This window comes from Etheostoma spectabile, unplaced genomic scaffold (genome assembly GCF_008692095.1).
Source record: "Etheostoma spectabile isolate EspeVRDwgs_2016 unplaced genomic scaffold, UIUC_Espe_1.0 scaffold00018480, whole genome shotgun sequence".
Classification (NCBI taxonomy): Eukaryota; Metazoa; Chordata; class Actinopteri; order Perciformes; family Percidae; genus Etheostoma; species Etheostoma spectabile.
The window spans coordinates 71,505-87,830 of NW_022604277.1; the positions used below are offsets into that span (position 1 = coordinate 71,505).

The following is a 16,326-nucleotide window of genomic DNA, read 5'->3' on the forward strand; positions in this document are numbered from 1 at the left end:
AGTTACCAAGGGAAGGTTTCTCAACTGTCAGTCCAAATATATGGGCGTTCATGGAGACATGGAAGGAAGTCACCAGGGTGGCAATGTGCTTGACAATGGCAATACATTGCACGGGATGTGAAGGCAATGTGCAATACAGGCCAAATCCTATGGTGGGATTCAAGATCCACCAATGTTTCTGTCCACAATGTCCACCTGAATCCAGAAATGTCCCTGCCAGATGGAAAATAGACTGACAATTGGGTCAACATTGTGCAATTATCTTCAAAATGTCCAACTGAGTCCACAGATATACCTTCCAGATGGGAAATAAACTGATAACTGTCTTTATGGTCTAAATGTGTCAAATATTGCCGTACAATGCCCACAATGAGTCCAGATGTGTCCGTTTTGGTTCCTATTACCCCAAAAGTTCACAACTAGGCCAAGGGAAACTGGACTTGGTAAAAAGACATCTGCAGAAGTTTTGTCTCTCATCCAAGAGACTTCTTTACTTGTTTTTTTTACACAGAAAGGGTTGGACACAGAGCCCACTCCCCCACCCATATCTGACAATTGAAAGCTGTGGGGAAAGGGGGGTTCCAAAGCTAATAGACCATTCAACAAGCAATTCTGATGAACTATACTTGCCCATTCAGGATGAACACTGTATACTCAGACTGCAGCAACACAAGTTCAAATTTCAGTGATACCTAGTTTTCATGGTGATTACGAGACTGAATGCAAAGTGTGTATCCCCCATGTAACTCAAAGCCTATCACTTCCAGTCAATACTGTCAAATTTGGAGCTCCTTCCAATTACATTAACGACCAGGCACTCATGGCACTGCTTATCACATTGTTGTGGCCGAGTGGTTAAGGCGATGGACTCAAAATCCATTGGGGTCTCCCTTTGTAGGTTCAAATCCTGCCGACAACGAGCGGTGATTTTTAAGAGTGGTAGCAAACCAATGACACATCACAGTATACCAAACCGCAGATTGGCCTTCATAAACAATATTCTGTTTCCTCACAGGTACTGGAAGCAACCAGTCTCCACCAATGTATTTCTTATCAATCTGTCTTACAAGATTTGCAGTGAGCGTTGTATTGTCCAGCAGAAAAGCAACAGGTGTGTTACTTTTCAACTATGATTTATATCGTAGCAGTGCAAACATTTTGCCCAGGTTTGATTTCCAGCCACCGCAGTCACATTTACAGGTTTTAAAGCCATAAACAACATATTTCAATTTCCTTGCGAGAGTCATCCCAAAAGGATTAATAAAGATAAGTCTAAGTCTATCTCAGAAAAAAGTCAAAAGAATTTCAAAATCTTCAGGGGATGTAGCTCAGTGGTAGAGCTCATGCTTTACATGTATGAGGACCTGGCATCTCCAGCAGGTATTATGGTAGAGTCTTTAAAAGAGCTGTAAAAGGTAGAACCTCCTGTGGTAATCTGTAGGGATGAGCGAGTACAGCATTATCTGTATCTGTATCTGTATCTGTTTACCACATGAATTATCTGTATCCGGATCCGTACTCGGACTGGGCGGGGCCTAAACCGGAAGTGGTCATATTTAACCCGCTGATTGGAAAACTATTTACATGACAGCATCGAGCTTCAGATCAATGGTGTCGTCCTGGTAACAAACAAACTATATACAGAACATTTTGCAACAATGAATACAACACATGGGGTTGCAATTATGAAGTAAATGTAATGAACAAGAGTTTTCATACTCAGTATAACTTTCTTTTTTTAACTTTAAATTTTTTTAGGATCAGTGTGATTTTTTTTTGTTTTTGGTTCTTTTTTTTCTTTTTTTTATTTCCACACCAGGTATGTGTGAGTGTGTGTGTGTGTGTGTGTGTGTGTGTGTGCGTGTGTGTGAGTAAGAGAGAGACAGAGAGAGAGAGAGAAAGAGAAAGAGGGGGCGGGGGACTGTCAAAAAAAAAAAAATCTCCGATGGCAGAGATGAAACGGGAGTCGTATTTAAACCAAACAGCATGTCTGAAACCCACGTTCACCAGAAATCTACTGGTTACTATGTAAGGACTACAAACCCCACGTTCACCAGAAATCTACTGGTTACTATGTAAGGACTACAAACCCCACGTTCACCAGAAATCTACTGGTTACTATGTAAGGACTACAAACCCCACGTTCACCAGAAATCTACTGGTTACTATGTAAGGACTACAAACCCCACGTTCACCAGAAATCTACTGGTTACTATGTAAGGACTACAAACCCCACGTTCACCAGAAATCTACTGGTTACTATGTAAGGACTACAAACCCCACGTTCACCAGAAATCTACTGGTTACTATGTAAGGACTACAAACCCCACGTTCACCAGAAATCTACTGGTTACTATGTAAGGACTACAAACCCCACGTTCACCAGAAATCTACTGGTTACTATGTAAGGACTACAAACCAAAGTTAAAAACAAACCTGAGGCTGAAGAAACCTATAGTCAGAAAGCTCAATCTGGTAGTGTAGCCATAAAAACACTACATGCCAAACAAAATACTTAACAATTGCCTTTTGAGTCACTGACTGATCATATTTACTTGATAGAAGATTGTATTGTTTTGTTTACGTGTCTTGTTGGTCTAGGTGTATGATTCTCGCTTTGGGTGCGAGAGGTTGTGGGTTCAACTCCAGGATGAGCCCTGAAGGCAGGAGATGTTACTTTCGTAATCTTAAATTTAAAATCAAGTTTAATGTTAAATTTTACCCAGATTAGGAACAATTAAAAGTTGTATTAGAGCATGCTGGCAATTTTTCATGTCCTGCTTCAACTGCACGCAACAGAAAAAAATGGGAATAAATAAGAGGAACAATGAGCAATGGTTCTCCTTTTTCATTTGTCACGTCTCTGCCTGTCAAAGATTTTTTATTTTATTTTCTAATATATTCAATCTATTTGATCCGTAGAACACAGTCCCCCCCGCCTCTGATCAACCCATATAATTTGCATGCTTAAAATAACATACCGGTTAAAGCCCCGCCCATTTCAAGACAACCCAACCCACTTCCGGATTAAATCCTGTCCACTTCTGGGTTAGGCCCCGCCCAGTCCGAGCACAGATACAGATACAGATACAGATAATAGGCTCGTTCGAGATGAACTGCGCCTCGCCTGTAAAGTGGACGAGACCAGGCGGCAGCAGCGGGGGGCGGTGACAAAAAGCTGCGGTAAAGTCGGACAGTTTCCAGCCGATTCCAGCCGCCTTCAGGCTGGACAGGAAGTGATGAAAACGCTGTGGTGCGATTCCGATTTAATAAAATATAATCAGACCCACATACCAGCTTGTACACAGTCTCCAATTGTTTTAGTTATGACAGAGTAGCTGGCAAAGTGCTCTACATGCGATCTGTTGCTGATTTTAATTAACAACAGACTGGAGATGATCCGTGATCTGAACGGATTTAGTCTCTTTGACTTCTAAACGCCACTATCAGTCACACAACATGTGTTCTGGACAGAATAAGTCTTTAAATCAGACAAATAGCAATTAAAATCGCTCCGATTCAAAAACAATAAAAAGTTTATATAAAACGTCATCATGTTGTAAACCAATCAGGTGTTAAATCAGCTGAGAAGCCGGCGTTTCCCAGCATGCTCTGGGTCCGCCTGGCTCTTGCAGTCGGTGAAAAGCAACTGCGCCGCCTGCGTCTCAGAACTGCGGCCGCCTTGCTCTCGTGAGATTTCCGTTGCCCACGTGTGCATGACGTCAGAGCAAGTCGGGATCAAGTCGGACACAAATCTAACCGGCATGCAACGGGCGCCGATCGCCGGTGATCGATTCTGCGCAGACCTGGCTCATCTCGAACGAGCCTAATGCTGTACCCGCTCATCCCTACCAGGTACTTTAAGATCAGAGGGTAATGTCTTCAATCTTCTGAGGTATGATCCCATCCAGAACCGGGTCATAGCTGCAGTCTTAGGATTTATGGATGGGGCCGTGGCTGCTGTTATGTGTATAGCTGTAAATCTGCTCCATAAAAACAATAACAGGTCCGGCACTCCTTTCCCTCCTTTATCCTTTGGTTTCTCTTCTTTGCGCTCGTTCCCACTTGGACCTCCACAGGAAATAAAAGATGGCTCGTTCCAGGTCTAAAATCTCTTTTCTGGGTGGGATAAAAACGGAGCTGATGAGTAAAAGCAAAGGTAAGCAAAAGCAAGTACAAAAGGCTCGGCCAAACAGCAAAACCCACCAAAAATAGTTTCAACTCATCAGCGTTCCTCTCCACGGAAGTCTTTAGGAAGACTGCTCGAGAGCAGCAGAAAACCCTAGTCGACCCAGTCCAAACCATCGTGGTAAGCCTCACTGGGTGTCCAAACTAAAATGATACGAGGCAACTTGGTAGACTCCTTACTGATGTTTATATCTGTACTCACAATGACATTTTTAAAACGCCAGCCAATCACAAGTCTTACACGTGAATAATCAATGTAGCTCACATAAAAGATAGTTGCAAGGTCTACCAAATGTTTAACTTTACAACCCGTAAGCTGTTGGAACCTTGGTTGCCACCTTCAGTCAAAATGTGAATCACAGATTCTCCAAGGCCTGGTCAGAAGTTGCAGAGCAGAGTGGCGCAGCGGAAGCGTGCTGGGCCCATAACCCAGAGGTCGACGGATCAAAACCATCCTCTGCTAATTCCTATGCTTTGTATCATCAGTAAGGCTATTTCCAGTCTGTTGATATTTAACATCTACATTAACATTTAGCATCTGTTGCTGCAAGTGTCTGAAGTGAAATCTCTACAATGCTCACACCTGCCGTAACACCCATAAAAACTGGAGCATAATACAATAAACAAAAACATAACAGTACAAGCATGTAAATTCAGTAAAATAGAAACTGTAAAACATGTACTGTTAAAGTGCTTGTTGTGCTGTCTGATAGTCTGAGGTATAAAAGAGAGAGAATACTACTTAGTTTGTGTAACAGGAGGTCTTAGTCTAGCACTACGTTCTATAACCCTACCAGTCAGATTACCACAGGAGGTAATATCTGTTGCAGATGCCAGGTCCTCATACATGTAAAGCATGCGCTCTACCACTGAGCTACATCCCCTGAAGATTTTCCGATTTGTTTCACTTTTTTCCAAGATAGACTAAGACTTATCTTTATTAATCCTTTTGGGATGACTCCCGCAAGGAAATTGAAATATCACTGAATAAAAGAAGAAAACCTGGGTAAAACAAGTAATGTTAATGTTGTGTATGGCTTTAAAACCTGTAAATCCAACTGCGGTGGCTGGAAATCAAACCTGGGTAAAATGATTGCACTGCTATGGTATAAATCATAGTCAAAAAGTAACACACCTGTTGCTGTTCTGCTGGACAATACAAAGCTCACGGCAAATCTTGTAACACAGACTGAAAATAAATGCTAAGAGATACATTGGTGGAGACTGGTGGCTTCCAGTACCTATGAGATAACACAATAATGTTATTGAAGGCACATCTGCGGTTTGGTATATGAGTCATTGATGAATCAATGGTTCAACCACCTATCATTTTCTTTTCATCATCAGTTGTGTTTTTTTGTTTTTTAACACACCTGCCCCACGTGAGAGTTGAACTCACAACCCTCAGATTGTGAGAGTGACGCGCTGCCTACTGTGCCAACAAAGCTATGAAAGAATCAACAATGGTTAGGAAAATTTCAGAAAAACTAACAATTTGGTCGTTAATCTCAATAAAAACAATGTTTCTGGAAACCTATGTACTCACACAAAGGCTAAGATCGACCCTAGATACTTTGTCATGATCCCATGAAAAGGCCAGGACAAAAGACTGTGTGCAAAGGTTGAAGGAAATGTGAGAATATGACCACAACAAAATAAATGATAATTCAATGATGGTGGTAGTCAGTTTAGTCAGTGGTGAATGTGTATGCATGGATGAGTGTGAGGTATGGTGTCAGTGATTTATGCTGGACAGTGTAAAACTAACAAAGATGAGCGGGAGAGGTGCTGGACTGAGAGACCTCTAGGGCAATCACAGATGCACAACCAACAATAAAACACTACTGAGTGAATGCGTTCAATAAATGAAGAACATTGTTCAGAAAGCTTAATGAAGCTTCATATGACCATAACTATTAACTACCTGAACCTGGTAAAAGGTATGAGGTACTCATGCATAGCTAGCCAGTAATTCATCTACTGTAAACTCTGTCTTCCCCACCTCTTTTTTTTATTCTTGTTACGTCTCGCCAAGAAAAATCATGCTTTTGGGTCATCCATCTATCTCTACATCCGAAATTCTTTATTGATCCACGAAGGGAAAATCTGGAAAAGAGTGATCCTTTGAGCCAGCAACCTAAGAATTTCTGCTTTATGCTTCTACAGTCCTCCACTCTACCAACTGAGCTATCGAAGGATGATAATATATATACTTATACATCCCATTCTTGTGAAAGTGATAACACAGGACCCCCTGGAGGGAATTTCTTCAGATTTTGCAAACACTATCACATGAACTCGCAGATCAATTGACGAGTATCCCACCCAGAAAAGAGATTTTAGACCTGGAACGAGCCTGGAACGTTCATTCAGATGATGAGGGAAAAAGCAAGTCAAGAACAGGTTTTAAAGGACTTGCCACAGACAGTGAACACAGCAGTAGATATGTCTACTGTGTACAAACACATGGTAACTTTACATGAGTTGACAATAAAAATGCTCACAAATCTCTGTACTTGCCATTAAGTTCCTTGCTCACATTCATGTCCTCTTAAATACAAAGAATTGCTAAGTTCTTTATACCCAATATCATGTGTCAGACATTTGTTCCAGATTAAAACATTAGCTGTCAGAAGTGGGCTTTGAACCCACGCCTCCAGTGGAGACTGCGACCTGAACACAGCGCCTTGGACCGCTCGGCCATTCTGACTGACCCAGGAAAGCTTCAGTAGGACCTGTCTCAAAAATTATAATATAGTAAATTAAACATGTCATGATCTAGTAAGCTCTCAGTCATCCATGTCATAGTTAACAAGGGAAGGTTTCTCAACTCTCAGCCCAATTATATGGGTGTTCATGGAGACATGGAAGAAAGTCACCAGGGTGGCAATGTGCTTGACAATGGCAATACATTGCGCAGGATGTTAAGGCTATTTGCAACACAGGCTAAATCCTATGGTGGGAATCAATATCCACCAATGTCTCTGTCCACAATGTCCACCTGAATCCAGAAATGTCCCTGCAAGATGGAAAATAGACTGACAATTGGGTCAACATTGTGCAATTATCTTCAAAATGTCCAACTGAGTCCACAAATATACCTGCCAGATGGGAAATAAACTGATAACTGTCTTTGTGGTCTAAACGTGTCGAATATTGCCGTACAATGTCCACATTGAGTCCAGATGTGTCCGTTTTGGTTCCTGATCCATGCTATTACCCCAAAAGTGCACAACTAGGCCGAGGGCAACTGGACTTGGTAAAATGTCCTCCGCAGAGGTTTTGTCTCTCATCCAAGACACTTCTTTAGTGTTTTTTTTTACACATAAAGGGTTGGACACACTGCCCACCTACCCACCCATATCTGAAAATTCAACGCTGTGGGGAAAGGGGGGTTCCAAAGCTAATAGACCATTCAACCAGAAATTCTGATGCACTATACTGGCCCATTCAGGATGAGCACACATTTCAGTGATACCTAATTTTTATGGTGATTACGAGACTGAATGCAAAGTGTGTATCCCCCATGTAACTCAAAGCTTATCACTTCCAGTCAATACTGTCAATTTTTGAGCTCCTTCCTATTACATTAACGACCAGGTGACCAACATACTGTTTACAGTCTAAATGGCCAACCCTCTTGACCCTCTGAACCCGAGAGACTCAAAAAACAGCACCTCTGATTCATGGTTTAATCATTTAATAATCATAAAAGCTAGAAACTCACCAAAAGTTGCAGCTAAAAGCTAACGAGTTAGCGGTTATGGAGGTCTCTTTCGGGTCTTTCTAGCCTCTACAGGTGATTTTCTATCCAGCCTGGAACTTCCTGCCTTTTTCGGGGTTGTTGAGCGTTAAATCCAAACCACTTTATGTCCATAATTCTTCGCGGTTTTGCTTATTTATGCCACTAGCTCCGGGCTCCGTTTCTGCCCTCTGTTTACGGAAGAAAAGGAAGTAATATGCCCATATATGGGAGACAACGTCACACAAAGAGTATGGAGTCCTAAAGAGGTCAATCTTCCTAGTCACACTATGGTCACACTAGTCTAGTATGCGATATAAGATGCTATAGCGGATTAAAACAGATATCTACCGTTTTATAGAGGAACATGGACCCACTGGTTTGAGATTTGGGATGTATTTGGGCCTTATTTGAAGAATTGTAAATAGTATGTGCTTTATATGAGTCATAATGTTTATTATGTTTATTTTTGCATATAGGAGAACTGTTTTAGACACACAAATGTTTGTGTAGCATTGCTGTGTGTGTAATATCAATACATATGTCATTGTTATAAGTAAATGTCATGAGGGAAAAAGCGTCTGGACTTTCTTTGAAAAAACATATGTATTTTGTCAACTGTATATGTTATAATGATTATTTATTCTCAGTGTGACTCCCAAGACATATGAGAAGTGTTTTAGAGAGGAAAATGGCTTAGGTTTTACTGCTCTGTCTGGTATCAATACATATCTGTAAGATTCATGTTCCGTTTTATTTATTTGTCTTTAAGGTCCTACAACCATTTTTAACATGCAAGTGACCTCACTGCAGCCCAAATCTTCTAATAACCCAGTTTGTCCTAAAAAAATGATGTTCACATCTTGACTGTAGACAACAGGGTTGATGTTTTACAAGCTTTTTTTATCAAATAAATCCAGACGGACAATGAACTGTAAAAATGGACACAAGCTGCATTGTCCAGTGATGGTGGTATAGTGGTGAGCATAGCTGTCTTCCAAGCAGTTGCCCTGGGTTCAATTCCCTGCCGTTGCAGTAGTTTTCATTGTCTGGTTACTTGCTTTATTTGTCAAGAAGTAACCAGAAAGGTTACTTCCCAAACCCGATTTGATAAAACATTAGATCTCTGTTATGGTACAATTAAGGGAGCATGTCAATCAATCAAGCTGCCTCCACGAGGATCCACAGAAACGGGCATTGCACTACGATTTGCACTTTGCCCGTGTCTGGTAACTACTAATAACCAATTGAAAAGTTTATGAACATTTGTGCAAAGAGGTAAAATGCTGCTTTTCAGGTTGTCGTGGCCGAGTGGTTAAGGCGATGGATGCAGGTTTGAGTCCTGCTGTCAACGAAAGGCATTGTTTAAGAGACAACCAACATTATTTCGGCATAACCGACATGTATTTTTCTTACTTTACAACTTTTTAGGAATATTTCAACATACTTTTAAGGAAGTGACTATGACTTTTTATGTTTTTGTCGACATACTATACTATGACGTTTCATGAATTTTTAACATACTATACTATGACTTTTTATGAATTTTTGACATATTATACTATGACTTTTTATGAATTTTTGACATATTATACTATGACTTTTATGATTTTTTTGACATACTATAGTATGACTTTCATGATTTTTTTTGTCATACTTAACTACAACTTTTTATGAATTTTTGACATACTATACTATAATTTTTCTTTAAAAGGGGAATTAGCTCAAATGGTAGAGCGCTTGCTTAGCATGCAAGAGATAGCAGGATCAACACCCGCATTCTCCAGAGGACTTTAGATTCTTCTTGTTTAGCAACAAGAACCATAAATCTGGACTTGTTACGACATACTACACTACAACTTTTTAGGACTATTTCGACATATTATACTATGACTTTTTGTGACTTTTTATGAATTTTTTGACAACTATACTATGAATTTTTATAAATATTTGTACAACAACAGTATGACTTTTTATGTTTTTTTGAAATACTTTAGCATACTTTACTTTACGACATACTGCACTACGACTTTTTAGGAATATTTATACATACTATACTATGACTTTTTATGACATTTTATGAATATTTTGACATATTATACTATGACTTTCATGATTGTTTTGACATACTATAGTATGACTTTTTATAAATATTTTGACATACTATAGTATGACTTTTTATAAATATTTTGACATACTATAGTATGACTTTTTATGAATTTTTCGACATACTATACTATGACTTTTTAATGACATTTAATGATTTTTTGTCATACTATACTATGACTTTTATGAATTTTTTGACATACTACACTATGACTTTTATGATTTTTTTCAACATACTATGACTCTTTTTGAAAAGGGGGAATTAGCTCAAATGGTAGAGCGCTTGCTTAGCATGCGAGAGGTAGCGGGATCAATGCCCGCATTCTCCAGAGGACTTTAGATTCTTCTTGTTTTACAACAAGCACTATAAATCTGGACTTGTTACGACATACTACACTACGACTTTTTAGGAATATTTCGACATATTATACTATGACTTTTTATGTTTTTGTCCTATGACTTTTATGACTTTTTTGAGATACTAAACTATGACTTTCATGATTTTTCCGTCATACTATACTATGACTTTTTATGATTTTTTTGTTATACTAAACTATGACTTTTTATGACATTTTATGAATTTTTGACATGTTATACTACAACTTTTTATGAATTTTTGACATACTATACTCTGACTTTTTTTGAATATTTGTCATATTATACTATGACTTTTTTTGAATATTTGTCATATTATACTATGACTTTTATGATTTTTGACATGTTATAATATGACTTTTATGATTTTTTGTCATACTAAACTATGACTTTCATGATTTTTTTGTCATACTATACTATAACGTTTTTAATAAATATTTCGACATACTATAGTATGACTTTTTATGAGTTTTTCTACATACTATACTATGACTTTTTAATGACATTTAATGAATTTTTGTCATACTATACTATGACTTTTATGAATTTTTTGACATACTACACTATGACTTTTATGATTTTTTTCAACATACCATGACTTTTTTTGAAAAGGGGGAATTAGCTCAAATGGTAGAGCGCTTGCTTAGCATGCCAGAGGTAGCGGGATCAATGCCCGCATTCTCCAGAGGACTTCAGATTCTTCTTGCTTTACAACAAGCACTATAAATCTGGACTTGTTACTTATTAATATTGTTACTTGTTACTTGTTAATATTTCAACATATTATACTATGACTTTTTATGTTTTTGTCGACATACTATCCTATTACTTTTATGACTTTTTGAGATACTATACTATGACTTTCATGATTTTTTGTCATACTAAACTACGACTTTTTACAAATATTTTGACATACTATACTATGCCTTTTTATGATTTTTTTGTTATACTAAACTCTGACTTTAATGACATTTTATGAATTTTTGTCATACTAAACTATGGCGTTTATGAGTTTTCTACATGTTATACTACGACTTTTTATGAATTTTTTACATACTATACTCTGACTTTTTATTACATTTTATGAATTTTTGTCATACTAAACTATGACTTTTGATGAATATTTGACGTACTATACTATGAGTTACTACGAGGCTTTGAATTTAATTAATTTGTGGATGAAAATATATTTCAAACTGAATCATTGTTTTTTTTGACACACACACACTCAAGCACACGCACACAAACAAGCACACTCACACGCACACACACTTTATGAATAAATCTCAGATAGTTCAACCTGTTTATTAGGAAGTTGTTTTACACTCTTTCAAAGTAAAATATTCCTGCAACAAAACTTAAATAAGGCGCTCGGGTTTGAAAACTGATGCAAACAGAAAAATAAAAACAAAACTGAGTTCTTCTGTTCTCCAACAAGAAATAAGGAAGAATAAAAGGATCTGTCTCTGTCTTCATGATATCAGGTTGGCAATAATGAGCCAATCCCTTATTAAAATTTTTGATCAACACCCTTCACTCTTTGCAATTTTGCTCTGACATTGTTTATTTTAGAAAATGGTAACCAGCATTAAATGAGTAGTTTTAGGTCTGTGTGAATGTGGGCCGAGTATTTACCTCGGCTGAACTTGTGAACATCTCTTTGGCATATTCCCAGTCTGATCAAGTCCAGGTGCTGGAAAATCTGTGATTCAGGTTTTGAGGGAATGGGATCTGCATGTGCTTTCTTACCAGAAAGTTTCTGGAGGTCCAAATGGCATCTTTGATTGCGGCCATGGTGAGCCACTGATTTGCAAAGTTACATGCTGGTATCTGTTTCTTTGGCCTGACGGATGGACAGACGACACAAAAGCATAATACTTCTTGCCAAGACATAACAAGAAACAAAAAAGAGGCGGGGGAGATAGAGTTAAGCCCTGAAAGAATAGAGAACTACAGACAAAAGTTATGAAATAGTACCAAGTGTTACCAGAAGAGTTGGAAAAAAACTAGAACTTTAAAGTACAAATCTTTCTTCAAGAACTCTTTATTGTGGTCACATTGGCCCTCATTTCTGAAACGTGCATACGACCTAAAACCGGCGTAGGACGGGCGTACGCCGATTCCTACGCAAAGTTTGGCAAAGTATGTGGAGTACATAAGTCTCCACATACGTTGTTTTTATTAAGATTGAAGACCAAATTTTACGAAATTTTCCCAACCATCAAGAGTGCTTTCGTAGCCTCGTTGGCGCAGTAGGCAGCGCGTCAGTCTCATAATCTGAAGGTCGTGAGTTCAACCCTCACACGGGGCAGGTGTTTCAAAAACAAAAAAACACAACTGATACTGGAAATACAGTGACTTTCAGGTGGTTGAATACTGGCACAAGCACATGAAAGGAAGTTGTGATTCTGTGGTTATTTCTGAGATTGAGACAAGGAAAGGCATTCTTGCATTCTTTAAGAGGGTGGGGAGGCGTCTACCTCAACTGGTTGGGGGTGAGAGAAAGAGACAGACAGAGAGAGAAGAGACATGGAGAATTGTAGCAGAGGGTGTCGAGCAGGGACATGGAGGCAGCAGGTGACTCTAACCACCGATCTAAACTCCTTAACAGTAGGAGTAGGGCAGGTCACCACTACATCGTAGTGATTTGTGATTATGCAACACGTTACCCAGAGGCTTTCTCCCTCAGAAACACCAAGGCTAGACAAGTGGCCAATAGTTTACTTCAACTTTTTCCCGGGTAGGGGTCCCCACAGAAATCTTAACCGATCAGAAAACTAACTCAACATTGAAGGAGATATACCCCCTGTTAGGGATCCGGGGCATTAAAACAACACCCTACATAGTTTGTGGCTTCATAAACAATATTGTATTATCTCATAGGTACTGGAAGCCACCCGTCTCCACCAATGCATTTCTCAATGCCCAGATGTGTTACAAGATTTGCAGTGAGTGTTGTATTGTCCAGCAGAAAGGCAACAGATGTGTTACTTTCGACTAGATTTACACCATAGCAGTGCAAGCATTTTGCCAAGGCTCACTTTCCAGTCACCGCCATGTTTTGAAACCATATACAACATAAATATTACATAATTCACCCAGGTGTCTTCTCTTATTCAATGATCTCACAAAAAGTAAAAAAAAATCCAAAAACATTCAGGGGATGTAGCTCAGTGGTAGAGCGCATGCTTTGCATGTATGAGGCCCCGGGTTCAATCCCTGGCATCTCCAACAAGTCTCCAGTCTGTCAAAGAGCTGCTTTTCTTAAATACTTTTCTTATTCTGAAAGAGAAAAGTATTAAAAGGCAATCTCCTTGTGTTCATGGTAATTAATGCAAAAATCAGTCTCAATGACCAAGATTTGCAGTGAGCAGTGCATTGTCTAGTGATGGTATAGTGGTGAGCATAGCTACCTTCCAAGTAGTTGACCTGGGTTTGATTCCCAGCCATCGCAGCAGTTTTCATTGTGTGGTTACTTGCTTTATTTGTCATGAAGTAACCAGAAAGGTTACTTGCCCCTCTGATTTGATGAAATATTAGATCTCTTTTATGGTACAAATAAGGGACTTTATCAATCAATCACCCGATGTGGTCTTCTGCTGCTGTAGCCCATCTACCTCAAAGTTCGACGTACTGTGCGTTCAGAGATGCTCTTCTGCCCACCTTGGTTGTAACGGGTGGTTATTTGAGTCACTGTTGCCCTTCTATCAGCTCGAACCAGTCTGGCCATTCTCCTCTGACCTCTGGCATCAACAAGGCATTTCCGCCCACAGAACTGCCGCTCACTGGATGTTTTTTCTTTTTCGGACCATTCTCTGTAAACCCTAGAGATGGTTGTGCGTGAAAATCCCAGTAGATTAGCAGTTTCTGAAATACTCAGACCAGCCCTTCTGGCACCAACAATCATGCCACGTTCAAAGTCACTCAAATCAACCTTTCTTCCCCATACTGATGCTCGGTTTGAACTGCAGGAGATTCTCTTGACCATGTCTACATGCCTAAATGCACTGAGTTGCCGCCATGTAATTGGCTGCTTAGAAATTAAGTGTTAACGAGCAGTTGGACAGGTGTACCTAATAAAGTGGCCGGTGAGTGTATGTTGTATATGGTTTCAAAACATGGCGGTGGCTGGAAAGTGAGCCTTGGCAAAATGCTTGCACTGCTATGGTGTAAATCTAGTCGAAAAGTAACACATCTGTTGCCCTTCTGCTGGACAATACAACACTCACTGCAATCTTGTAACACATCTGGGCATTGAGAAATGCATTGGTGGAGACGGGTTGCTTCCAGTACCTATGAGATAATACAATATTGTTTATGAAGCCACAAACTATGTAGGGTGTTGTTTTAATGCCCCGGATCCTAACAGGGGGTATATCTCCTTCAATGTTGAGTTAGTTTTCTGATCGGTTAAGATTTCTATGGGGACCCCTACCCGGGAAAAATGTTGAAGTAAACTATTGGCCACTTGTCTAGCCTTGGTGTTTCTGAGGGGGAAAGCCTCTGGGTAACGTGTTGCATAATCACAAATCACTACGATGTAGTGGTGACCTGCCCTACTCCTACTGTTAAGGAGTTTAGATCGGTGGTTAGAGTCACCTGCTGCCTCCATGTCCCTGCTCGACACCCTCTGCTACAATTCTCCATGTCTCTTCTCTCTCTGTCTGTCTCTTTCTCTCACCCCCAACCAGTTGAGGTAGACACCTCCCCACCCTCTTAAAGAATGCAAGAATGCCTTTCCTTGTCTCAATCTCAGAAATAACCACAGAATCACAACTTCCATTCATGTGCTTGTGCCAGTATTCAACCACCTGAAAGTCACTGTATTTCCAGCATCAGTTGTGTTTTTTTGTTTTTGAAACACGTGCCCCGTGTGAGGATTGAACTCACGACCTTCAGATTATGAGACTGACGCGCTGCCTACTGCGCCAACGAGGCTATGAAAGCACTCTCGATGGTTGGGAAAATTTCGTAAAATCTGGTCTTCAATCTTAATAAAAACAACGTATGTGGAGACTTATGTACTCCACATACTTTGCCAAACTTTGCGTAGGAATCGGCGTACGCCCGTCCTACGCCGGTTTTAGGTCGTATGCACGTTTCAGAAATGAGGGCCAATGTGAGCACAATAAAGAGTTCTTGAAGAAAGATTTGTACTTTAAAGTTCTAGTTTTTTTCCAATTCTTCTTGTAACACTTGGTACTATTTCATAACTTTTGTCTGTAGTTCTCTATTCTTTCAGGGCTTAACTCTATCTCCCCCGCCTCTTTTTTTGTTTCTTGTTATGTCTTGGCAAGAAGTATTATGCTTTTGTGTCGTCTGTCCATCCGTCAGGCCAAAGAAACAGATACCAGCATGTAACTTTGCAAATCAGTGGCTCACCATGGCCGCCATCAAAGATGCCATTTGGACCTCCAGAAACTTTCTGGTAAGAAAGCACATGCAGATCCCATTCCCTCAAAACCTGAATCACAGATTTTCCAGCACCTGGACTTGATCAGACTGGGAATATGCCAAAGAGATGTTCACAAGTTCAGCCGAGGTAAATACTCGGCCCACATTCACACAGACCTAAAACTACTCATTTAATGCTGGTTACCATTTTCTAAAATAAACAATGTCAGAGCAAAATTGCAAAGAGTGAAGGGTGTTGATAAAAAATTTTAATAAGGGATTGGCTCATTATTGCCAACCTGATATCATGAAGACAGAGACAGATCCTTTTATTCTTCCTTATTCCTTAACTCAGTTTTGTTTTTATTTTTCTGTTTGCATCAGTTTTCAAACCCGAGCACCTTATTTAGGTTTTCTTGCATGAATGTTTTACTTTGAAAGAGTGTAAAACAACTTCCTAATAAAACAGGTTGAACTATCTGAGGTTTATTCATAAAGTGTGTGTGCGTGTGAGTGTGTTG

At 39.5% G+C, this 16,326-nt stretch overlaps 6 non-coding genes across 6 annotated transcripts; 5 read left to right on the forward strand and 1 right to left on the reverse strand.

Annotated features, from left to right (window-relative positions):
• Window positions 1-837: 837 nt before the first annotated feature.
• Window positions 838-919, forward strand: trnal-caa (transfer RNA leucine (anticodon CAA)). Its single transcript has one exon. It is a non-coding gene; the product is annotated as a tRNA-Leu (tRNA).
• A 9,373-nt stretch (window positions 920-10,292) lies between these two features.
• trnaa-agc (transfer RNA alanine (anticodon AGC)) lies at window positions 10,293-10,365 on the forward strand. The gene has a single exon. It is a non-coding gene; the product is annotated as a tRNA-Ala (tRNA).
• A 658-nt stretch (window positions 10,366-11,023) lies between these two features.
• Window positions 11,024-11,096, forward strand: trnaa-agc (transfer RNA alanine (anticodon AGC)). Its single transcript has one exon. It is a non-coding gene; the product is annotated as a tRNA-Ala (tRNA).
• Window positions 11,097-12,649: 1,553 nt separating this feature from the next.
• Window positions 12,650-12,722, forward strand: trnam-cau (transfer RNA methionine (anticodon CAU)). Its single transcript has one exon. It is a non-coding gene; the product is annotated as a tRNA-Met (tRNA).
• An 848-nt stretch (window positions 12,723-13,570) lies between these two features.
• trnaa-ugc (transfer RNA alanine (anticodon UGC)) lies at window positions 13,571-13,642 on the forward strand. The gene has a single exon. It is a non-coding gene; the product is annotated as a tRNA-Ala (tRNA).
• A 1,634-nt stretch (window positions 13,643-15,276) lies between these two features.
• Window positions 15,277-15,349, reverse strand: trnam-cau (transfer RNA methionine (anticodon CAU)). Its single transcript has one exon. It is a non-coding gene; the product is annotated as a tRNA-Met (tRNA).
• Window positions 15,350-16,326: the final 977 nt, after the last annotated feature.